This window comes from Capricornis sumatraensis, unplaced genomic scaffold (genome assembly GCF_032405125.1).
Source record: "Capricornis sumatraensis isolate serow.1 unplaced genomic scaffold, serow.2 scaffold1, whole genome shotgun sequence".
In the NCBI taxonomy this organism is placed as follows: domain Eukaryota; kingdom Metazoa; phylum Chordata; class Mammalia; order Artiodactyla; family Bovidae; genus Capricornis; species Capricornis sumatraensis.
The window spans coordinates 1460878-1472958 of NW_027184612.1; positions in this window are offsets into that span (position 1 = coordinate 1460878).

Below are 12081 nucleotides of genomic sequence, written 5' to 3' on the forward strand. Positions count from 1 at the left end.
ATTATTCTTAAAACAGATATTTTTCTTTTCCTTGCAATTGAAGTACAGCTTTCAAGTCATTTGGAGAATTCTGCTATAAATAAGATGATAATAGTTTATAATCTCTATATTTATAAATACCAATATTTTAAATGCTTGCATAACAATGAGGCATAAAAATTACATTTTACAAGTGTATTTAGAGCTTTATCACTCTATAAATGCATATGGAACTCAATTTCTATGATTTCTGCAGAGGCTAGTGTTACTTAGCTTTCTAGCTGTATGATCATTTTTCCTCACTTCTGCATTTCCCAAGAGGGCGTATCTTGATGAAGATCTTCTCTTAACTGCTGTGTAGAGTTGAAGAGATAGTAGCTTTCACTCTTGTCAACCTCTCCTCCAAGCATCTTTCAACTCAGTTCTTCAGGAACTGGGGAGCATCTATCTGCTTCTGTTGAGCCAATATAAATCTCACTTCCTCCAGCAGAGTCTGAGGCCATGGTCTTAATCTCATTTCTTTATGACTTCTGTCTAGTCACACTGCCCCAAGGGTGCTGCCCAAATTGTATTAAATTTCACTCTGTAATACTGATTTATCAGATGAAACATATGGCTACTAAAGCTTGGCAAAACCCAGGAAACATGAAATCCTTTCATTATAATTTTACCACCGGCACGTGGCACACAGTGGATATTTGCTGAAATGACTGTCCATTTCTGTGGCTTCCAGATCGAGTTTTCTGTCATGCAGCTCAACTTTGGATGGAAGAGTTAAATAGGAAGAATGGAGGGAATCCAAGAGTAGTTACAGTGGGCTCTAAGTGGGAGTAGGAACCATGTTAGTTCTAACAGGATATTTGAGGAAATATGAAGGAGTGTTTATATCAAAGAACATGCAGGAAAAGCTGACAAGATGCCTTAATAAAAATCTTTCCTTATTGTGGTAAGATTCAGGCCCTTTCCTACACAGAAAAAAATAGAAGCAGTTCTCTAAAAATAAGACTAGTTACTGTGGGTTTTTTTTTTTTTAATTTTTATTATTGATATGCTAGACATATCACTGGCCAAACACTTGAAGCATTTAAATAATGTTAGGAGAAGACATAGAGTTTCCTCATGGAATTATGTTTTTATATCTTAAAGACTATGGCATAAACTAGATTTTAGGAAAAAACATTTCTGGAAGGGAGTGCTCTTTTGGTAACAAGCTCCTTTACCAAAAGGGAGGGCCTTTTGGTAAATCATGGTAATCATGGGAGGGCCCATGATTGCTTAAAATTTTTATGTGTATAATTCAATTAAAATTTTTATAATTGTTATCTTTTAGAAACAATGGCTCAGTGCGTAAAGAATCTGCCTGCAATGCAGGAGACTTGGTACGCACGAGTCTCCATCCCTGAATCAGGAAAATTGCCTGCAAAAGGAAATGGCAATTCACTCTAATATTCTTGCCTGGGAAATCCAATGGACAAAGGAGTGTGGAGGGCTCTTCCATGGGGCTGCAAAGAGTCAGACACGACTAAGTAACTAAGGACGCATGCACGCACACATTATTTTACTTTTTATGATTCATTTACTGGTCTGAAGATGAACTTTTTTTTATCAAATTGATTATTTGGTATCAGGATACAAAATAAGTGTGTGCACATATAAATATATGCATACATAATATAACACATGTTGTAAGAACATAACTAAGACACAAACTGAATTTTGCAAAATTAGCTTTATGTTAATATATATAGACAGAGCCATAATGGAATTTTCAAAGCACTAGTGTACCTTGCTAATAAGATTAGTATGAGTGAGTGTCTGTTATACCTGGAAGGTTATCCTAATACACCTCAGTTGCCGCATCTTGGGAAGGCTGTATTTGTTCACCAGGAAGATTCAGTGTTGGTACTGTGGGTGCTTCTAACTGGAGATTAGTGCCGTGGTGACTTCATGGGTTAGCATTAACAGTAGTAAGTAGTATTACAGAACAGCTGGAAGTGAAGTGAAGTGAAGTCGCTCAGTAGTGTCCGACTCTTTGTGACCCCGTGGACTGTAGCCCACCAGGCTCCTCCATCCATGGAATTCTCCAGGCAAGAATACTGGAGTGGGTTGCCATTGTTTTAATGTTAGACTCCTTCCATCCAAGGATAGCGCTTCTGAAAATCCTCCTTATAGAGAAAAATCAGTGCCATGGGAAATCTAACTGAATTGAGGCTCACTTTAAAGCAGAGACATTAGTTTGCCAACTAAGGTCCGTCTAGTCAAGGCTATGGTTTTTCCAGTAGTCATGTATGGATGTGAGAGTTGGACTATGAAGAAGGCTGAGCACCGAAGAATTGATGCTTTTGAACTGTGATGTTGGAGAAGACTCTTGAGAGTCCCTTGGACTGCAAGGAGATCCAACCAGTCCATTCTGAAGGAGATCAACCCTGGGATTTCTTTGGAATGAATGATGCTAAAGCTGAAACTCCAGTACTTTGGCCATCTCATGCGAAGAGTTGACTCATTGGAAAAGACTTTGATGCTGGGAAGGATTGGGGGCAGGAGAAGAAGGGGACGACCAAGGATGAGATGGCTGGAAGGCATCACTGACTCGATGGACGCAACTCTGAGTGAACTCCGGGAGTTGGTGATGGACAGGGAGGCTTGGCATGCTGCGATTCATGGGGTCGCAAAGAGTCAGACACGACTGAGCGACTGAACTAAACTGAACTGAACTGAACTTAAAGAATGTACTGTGCTCTCTTGTAAAGTACATTTCTAATCTGGTTGTAGACCTGTAATACAAGATCCACCTTCATTTTCTGATGAGAAAACTGAGGCTCAGAGAGGTTATAGTGAATATAGTGAAGTCGCTCAGTCGTGTCCGACTCTTTGCGACCCCATGGACTGTAGCCTACCAGGCTCCTCTGTCCATGGGATTTTCCAGGCAATAGTGCTGGAGTGGATTGCCATTTCCTTCTCCAGGGGATCTTCCCAACCTAGGGATCAAAACTGAGGCTCAGAGAGGTTGAGGACCCATAACTCAAGTTCTGATAGACAGGGTGTGGTGGGTGTTAAAGATACAGTCTACGTCTCTTTTCTCTTAAACCATTGCTTCTTTTTAAAAGCATGTTTCTTTGAATCAGTTCTGATGAGATGGATAAAACTGGAGCCGGTTATACAGAGCGAAGTAAGCCAGAAAGAAAAACACCAATACAGTATACTAACACATATATATGGAATTTAGAAAGATGACAATGATGACCCTGTATGCAAGACAGCAAAAAAGACACAGATGTGTATAGCGGACTTTTGGACTCAGAGGGAGAGGGAGAGGGTGGGATGATTTGGGAGAATGGCATTGAAACATGTATACTATCATGTAAGAATTGAATCACCAGTCTATGTCCAATGCAGGATACAGCATGCTTGGGGCTGGTGCACGGGGATGACCCAGAGGGATGTTGTGGGGAGGGAGGTGGGAGGGGGGTTCATGTTTGGGATCGCATGTACACCCGTGGTGGATTCATGTCAATGTATGGCAAAACCAATACAATATTGTAAAGTAAAAAATAAATAAATAAATAAATAAAAATGAAATAAAATAAAATAAAAAGCATGTTTCTTTCCTTTCTCAATTCTATTAATTGGCATTTTCTAAGTAAAATTTTACTGGTACTTATCTATTTTTAACTTTTCCTGAGAGGCATTTACAAATCAAATGAGAACCTTGTCATATCTCATGTAGAAATTCCCAAGGGACTTCCTTGATGTTATCCATTTGCATTTCCTTTCTAGAGAAGGAAGTGCTGGCAATCCTTGAAAAACAATGATTGTCCTTTTACAAAATGATCAGAAAACAAAGTTGCCCTTTTTTGATTGTTCACTTTTTTAGGTCTCTTTGGTGACCACTGTTTCATCCTTTATTCCTTTCCCAAGTCACTGACACTGATTTAAACAGCTGCCATCCATAGGATTTATTCTGAGAGGGTGTATGTGAGGCCTTTCTACCTTATGCATCCAGAGTTACTAAAGTTGATTTTGAAATAATGAATCATAATGTACATAAGCATAAAATCACATTGTGATTTTACATATTTTCTCTTTCCTTTGTTATGGATCTCTTCAGAGATTATCAGGGTCATATCCAGAATGAAATTTCAATTGTGGAATTTTATGACCATTAAAACTGGTTATTGTCCTGTAAATGCCATTCCTATGATAAAAGTACTTTTAAATGCAGTTAAGTATCTTCAACGAGCTAGTCACTATTCTGCCAGGGAGCTCTGTCCTTTAGAAATAGAAAAAATTGTCACTGAGCTCTCAGTGAAGATGAGGAATCCTACTACTCATCTTATATCTACTTTCTTTTTCATTCCTTACAAGACGTTTTTTCAGTCCTTCTCAATTCTCCTGGAATCTCCAATCTTCGTTCTCTTATCCTCTCTCTCTTATGAGATAGCTTCATCTCCTTCATGGAGAAAATAGAAACTGTCAGAAGAAAACTTGCTCAATTGCCACTGCCAGATCCATTAACATCCTTCATCTTTCTGCCTCTCCCGAATCCCCATATTATAATGGAAAAAATACCTCCTTCCAATCCAAGGTTCATCCCCCTGATGGTACTCTGGATCCCAACTCCTCCAGTCTGCTGGGGAGGTTCAGTCTACTGATTATTCCATCTGTTTTTCTTTTAGTGATATTTCCAACCACTCCTTCTCAACTAGCTCTTTCTCTTTAAGGATTAAATGTATTCAGACCTCTCCTATAGTGAAAAAAAAAAAAAAATCCCTCAACCCTGCTTTCCCTTTCTGTGAATACACTGCTACTCTCTTATCCCAGCAGTGGCCACAGGACTGGAAAAGGTCAGTTTTCATTCCAATCCCAAAGAAAGGCAATGCCAAAGAATGCCCAAACTACCACACAATTGCACTCATCTCACATGCTAGTAAAGTAATGCTCAAAATTCTCCAAGCCAGGCTTCAGCAATATGTGAACCGTGAACTTTCAGATGTTCAAGCTGGTTTTAGAAAAGGCAGAGGAAACAGAGATCAAATTGCCAACATCTGCTGGATCATGGAAAAAGCAAGAGAGTTCCAGAAAAACATCTATTTCTGCTTTATTGACTATGCCAAAGCCTTTGACTGTGTGAATCACAATAAACTGTGGAAAATTCTGAAAGAGATGGGAATATCAGACCACCTAACCTGCCTCTTGAGAAATCTGTATGCAGGTCAGGAAGTAACAGTTAGAACTGAACATGGAACAACAGACTGATTCCAAATAGGAAAAGGAGTATGTCAAGGCTGTATATTGTCACCCTGCTTATTTAACTTCTATGCAGAGTACATCATGAGAAACGCTGGACTGGAAGAAACACAAGCTAGAATCAAGATTGCTGGGAGAAATATCAATAACCTCAGATATGCAGATGACACCACCAGTATGGCAGAAAGTGAAGAGGAACTAAAAAGCCTCTTGATGAAAGTGAAAGAGGAGAGTGAAAAAGTTGGCTTAAAGCTCAACATTCAGAAAATGAAGATCATGGCATCCAGTCCCATCACTTCATGGCAAATAGATGGGGGAACAGTGGAAACAGTGTCAGACTTTATTTTTGGGGGCTCCAAAATCACTGCAGATGGTGACTGCAGCCATGAAATTAAAAGACGCTTACTCCTTGGAAGGAAAGCTATGATCAACCTAGATAGCATATTCAAAAGCAGAGACATTACTTTGCCAACAAAGGTCCATCTAGTCAAGGCTATAGTTTTTCCAGTAGTCATGTATGGATGTGAGAGTTGGACTGTGAAGAAGGCTGAGTGCTGAACAATTGATGCTTTTGAATTGTGGTGTTGGAGAAGACTCTTGAAAGTCCCTTGGACTGCAAGGAGATCCAACCAGTCCATTCTAAAGGAGATCAGCCCTGGGATTTCTTTGGAAGGAATGATGCTAAAGCTGAAACTCCAGTACTTTTGGCCACCTCATACGAAGAGTTGACTCATTGGAAAAGACTCTGATGCTGGGAGGGATTGGGGGCAGGAGGAGAAGGGGACGACAGAGGATGAGATGGCTGGATGGCATCACTGACTCGATGGATGTGAGTCTGAGTGAACTCCAGTAGTTGGTGATGGACAGGGAGGCCTGGCGTGCTGCGATTCATGGGGCCGCAAAGAGTTGGACACGACTGAGCGACTGAAGTGAACTGAACTCTCTTATCACACTGAAGTTTGTTGCAAGAGTTGTTATACATGTTATTTCTCATTTATCTCCCATTTGATCCTCAATCCAATTACATCTAGCTTTCTCTCCCCCCCCAACTCTGAAATTACTTTCTGTACATTATCAATCATTGTTAATGTGATAGATAAACATTTAGTGATGAGAAAAGATGTTTTGATACAGTATTGAGTGAAAAAGGTAGCTTACAAAGCATAACATAGCATAATCTATTGCCTTTATTTGGAGTATAGTGCAATGAATTTTAACCTATCTATAGATTCATGTAATCATATTGTATACAAAAAAGTTCAGTCGCTCCAAAGAACTCCTTCATTCTACTCCCCCTGCTTCTCAACTGATAACCTAATAATCACTGATCTAGTTTTTTCTTTTCAGTATTAGTTTTTGCTTTTCAAGAATGTTCTATAAATGGACTTTCTGCAATTGTCTTCCTTTCCTCAGCCTAATGCCTTTGAGGGTAATCCAAATTGTTTTGCAGATCAATAATTCATTTTTTTTCGTTGATGAGCAATGTTCCTTTGTATAGATGTATCAGTTTGCTTTCCATTCATCGATCGAAGGACATTTGAGTTGATTCCACTTTATATTCCACTCATATGCAACTATGCATAGAGTTGCTGCAAAAGTTTGTTTACTATCTGAGTATTGTTAGTATTTTTCATTTTAGCAATTCTAAGAGATATGTAGTGTTATCATATCACAGTTTTAATATGGATTTCATTACTGGGGTAATATTCATGTGCCTCTTTGCTATTCATATATCTTTGCCTTTGTGTCTGTTCAAATCTTTTCGCCTAGTTTTAAATTGGTTTGTTTTCCTACTGTTAAATTTCTTGAGTTCTTTATTTTTTCTTATTACAAGTCCCTTGTTGGATATATGATTTGCGATTATTTTTTGCCACTCTTTAGCTTGCTGCTTCATTCTCTTAACAGTGTCTTAAACAGAGCAGAAATTTTTCTGTTTTAATCCAGTCCAATTGAGCAATTCTTTTTCTCTTATGGATTGTGATTTTGGTGACACATCTAAGAATTTTCTGCCTAACCCTCGTTATAAAGATTTTCTCCTGTATTTTCTTCTAGAAGTTTTATAGTTGTACGTTATACTTGGATCTGTGATCTTTATTAAGTTCATTTCTATGAAGTTTGTATAGAGACTCATTTTGTTACAAATGAATGTCCGATTGTTCCAATATGATTTTGAAAAAAACTATCCTTTATTGTTTTTACATATTTATAAAAAAATCAAGTGGTGACATTTTCTCTGGATCTGTTTTAATTTATTAATTTCAGTTGGAGACTAATTACTTTACACTATTGTGGTGGGTTTTGCCATGCATCAATCTGTTTTTGAACTCAATTTTGTCTCACTGATTTATCTACCTTTTTCTTTGCTAATACTCCATTATATTGATTACTGTAGCTTTATCGTAAGTCCTAGAATTGGACTGTAGTATTCTGTCACCTTTATTCTTCATTTAAAATTGCTTATTCTACTTTAGAATCAATCTATTATATGTGTAGAGTTTTGCTTGAATTTTTATTGTTGTTGGGGATAATTAAATCTTCATTATATAAAGCCTTCCAATTCATGAACACAGTATGTCTATTCAGTTCCTTTTGTTTTACTTTCTCAGTGTTTTGTAGTTTTCACTAGATATATCCTGTACATATTTTGTTAGAGTTATACCTAAGTATTTTATTTTCTGTAACTCTTGTAAATATTTTTTAAAAATCAGTTTTCAGTTGTACATTGCTAGCTTATAGAAATGCCATTGATTTCATAGGTTAATATTACAGTCTATTCACTTGCTAAACTCACCCGTGGTATCAAAATTTTGATGAGTTCCTTAGGATTTTATAGATAGACAATCATCCTTTCCACAAATAGAACAATTTTATTTTTTCTTCTCCACTGTGTGTGCCTTTTACTTCTTTGTTTACTGGCAATAAATAGGATTTTCATGCAGTATAGTGTTGTACAGAAGTGATGAGTGTCATTGTCTTGTTCTCTATTCTTAAGAGAGGGAAGGTAAACCTATTGTTAGCTGTGAGTTTTTGTGTAGGTGTCTTTTACACGTTTAAAGAAGTTCCCTTCTATTTCTGGTTTGCTTATTTTTTTCACTGTAAGTTGATATGAATTTTGTCAAATGCTCTTTCTGCATCAGTTGGTATGATAATATGGTTTTCCTTCATTAGACTGTCAATATGATGGATTAGGTTGATTGCTTTTTAAATATTAAAGCAGCCTTACATTCCCAGGATAAGCCTTACTTGGTTATGTATTATCTTTTATATTTCTGCATTCAATTTGCTAATATGTTGAGGATTTTTCCATATATATTCATGAGCAATATTTGGTCTTTAGTTTTCTTTTTTAGTAGGGTCTTTTTCTGGTTTTGTTATCAGAGTAATTTTGGCCTCATAAGGTGCTTTGAGGAGTGTTCTTTTTTCTTCTATTTTCAGGGAGAGGTTATATATAAATGAAGTTAATTTTTTCTTTAAGTGTTTCAATTTGCCAGTGAAACCATTTGATCTTGAAGATTTCTTTTTCATAAGAAAAAAATAGGAATTCAATTTCTGTTATAATTTTAGGACAATTTAGGTAACATATTTCTTGTGTGAGTTTCATTATTTTCTAGGGTTTGAATTGGTCATTTCATCTAACTTGTTAAATACAGATGCAAAGAGTTGTACACATTTATTTTCTCATTATCCTTTTCATGTCTACTGGGTATGTAGTGATATTCTTTCTTTCATCTGGTGTTGGCAATCTGTGTCTTCTCTATTTGTCAGTCTTGCTAGAGTTTTATCAATTTATTGATGTTTTCAAAGAATAAACTTTTGTTTCATTGATTTTCTTTATTGTTTCCTATTTTCAGTATAATTATTTCTCATTTTAACTTCTTAATTTCTTTTCCTTTGCATACTTTACATTTATTTTGCTCTTTTTGTTTTTCTGGTTTCCTAAAGTAGAGGCTTCGATTATTGATTAGAGACCTCTCTTCTTTTCTAATACAAACATTTATGCTGTAAGCTTTCCTCTAAGCACTGCTTTGACTGTGTCTCACAAATCCTGGTGTTGTATTTTCTCCTGGAGCTATCCTTGTCTATACTCTGGTGTACACTGTGGGTTGGCTAGAGAATACTGAAGGCAAGGAGAGACGAATTTTGAATTCTGTTCATCATCCCTAATTGCTCTGCTACCATTTACTTCCCAGAGTCCTCAGAAAGCTGTTTTATACATTTTGTTTAGATTTTATAGCTCTGTTTATTATAGTTAACAAGACAGAGTGTGTTTGCTCCATCGTATCCAGGCTCAGAATCTTCCTTAACCTTTTAAGTCCTTAAAGATTACTTTATTATTTTCAAAGACTCAACAGTAGAGAATGGTTTGTATTTCTAATGCTCTACCCAGAGCTTTTCCATGTGGAGTCTGGTGCTCTGAATATCCAGGGTCAGCTGTCCATTGATGAAGTTTCGGTCAGTAAATCCTATGCAAGTGTTCAGAGTTGTTTCAACTCTCAGATTGTGAGTGACACTGGACACTGCCAATCACAGACCCCTTGGTACACTCTTTCCACGACTTCCATACTTCCACAATCTCTAATTTTTCTTCTTCTCCTGCCAAATATTCCTTTAATGTGGCTTTTTCTGAATCCTTGCTGTAGACTCATAGTTCTTGTCATTCCACAAGGTAGTCTCATCATTCAGGCGCTCACTTTTCCTTGAGTATGCTTATGGTTTTTCAGTATTTATCTTTAGTCCAGCACTTTCTCCTGGGTTCCATATAAATGTAATTTCTTTCTAGATGTTTCCATTTCTATATATTGTAGGCACTACAGAATCACATTTCCCTGTCTCAATAAAGGACACCCTTATATGTTGAATTGCCAACTGGAAATAGAATTATTCTTAAATATCCACTGTTCATTCCTTCCTACAACATTAACTCAATTACTGAATTTATTCCTTTTTATTTTTTCATCAATTCCTATATCTTAAGGCTTCTGAAATTCACCTCTGCTTTGTCTTCCTACTGCCTGCCACCTTGTCTGGGCTATTCTATTGTCATCTAAAATATTTTACCCAGTACATTTGCACTTACTTTTGCTTCCTCCCAGTCCATTTTATTGTACAGCCAGAGTGATCTCTGAGAAATATAAATTTTACATTATCACTTCCCTCTTTAAATTTTATAAAATGTTCAATTTCCTAATGTTTCATTTTTAAAATGCTATTAAAGGTATTTTGCAATGTACCATGTTATCCTCAAAAATCACTCAGTGTCTCGGCATTAGTTTCCTATCACTGCATAACAAATTGCTATAAAATTTAGCAAATTAAACAACACATATTTAGCATTTCTCAGTTTCTGTGAGGCAGAAATTTGGCCATGGCTTACCGGAGACTTCCGCTTCAAGGTCTCTCATTAGGCTTCAGTTAAAGTGTTGGCCTGAGCTAGGCTCCTAGGTGAAGGCTCACCGGAGGACAGATTTGCTTCCAAGTTTATGGCACCCCACTCCAGTGCTCTTGCCTGGAAAATCTCATGGATAGAGGAGCGTGGTAGGCTACAGTCCATGGGGTCGCAAAGAGTCGGACATGACTGAGCGACTTCACCTCACTCACTTTATTTACATGATTGCTGACAGGATTCAGTTCCTTAATCGCTGTTGCAACTGGGAGCCTCAGTTCTTCCTCGGATTTTGGCTAGAAGCCTCCTTCTTCACGTGGACCTCTCCAACAACTTGCTTCATCAAAATCAAAAGGAGTCTCCCAGCAGCACAGAAGTCATCTTTTTTTAGCTGAATCACAGAAAGGACATCCCATCACAAGCAGGTCTCACTCACTCTTAATGAGCATGAATGCCAGTAGGTATGGGTCTTAGAGTCCCAAAGGAATCTTCTTTTTCTTATTTCCACTCTTAATTTCTCTGTGCTGCTTTCTGAATTATTACCTAAACCTTTCCAACTTACCAATTCTCTATTCAGTGGTGTCTAGTCTATTGTTTAACCCATGTATTGCATTTCTTCAGTTACTATATTTTTCATTTCTATGATTTTTGCTTGAATTGAAACATGCCAGTTCTCTTTCCCTCAAATCCCTTATTCTTATTTTCTTTTCTATTTGGATGTTTCAATTAACTTATTTTGAAGCCCCCTTCAATTTTCTCTTTCATTTTTTCTTCTTAGTTAAGAATCTACCCACTTCTCCATTTTCTGACCTTCTCTCATGGCGGTAATCCCTATGTGCTTTGTAATTTTTTTAAGTCGATAAGTATGTCTTCAGTGGGACTTACCTTACTTGGAAACACATGGAAATTCCATTTATATTCAAGTTTCTAGAGACATCACTATAAGACTGATTTTTCAGTTGCTCCTAAGACCTTATAATACATACAGGTTCTAAAACATTTTCTCTCTTAATCTTCTAGGAATTACTCTTCCTTGATTTTCCTCCTTCTTTACTACCGTTCCTTCTCATTTGTCATTGCTGGCTCTATTTCATTCAGCTTCTTGACTCTAAATATTGTAATTCTCCCATGAGCTCTGCCCTATATACTCTTCTCTTTTCAAGGAATCTCCAGTCACTTGGCTTTAAATTTTATCCATACTGGATGATTTACAAATATGTCTCTCTCCAACCATGAAGTATACACTTATTAAATTTCTAATTCAACATCTCCACTTTGATCTTTAATAGACATCTGAATCTTAAAATTTCCAAAATGTTTACCTGAATATAGTCATAATGTTGAAGTGAAGGAGGTGATAGAGAGGTAACATTTGAAGACAAAAAAAATAAAACTTGTCCCAAATACTAACTCAGTGGTCCTCAACTTCAGAGTTGGAATGTGAGAAAATTTTGATTAGAAATCCAGATTTG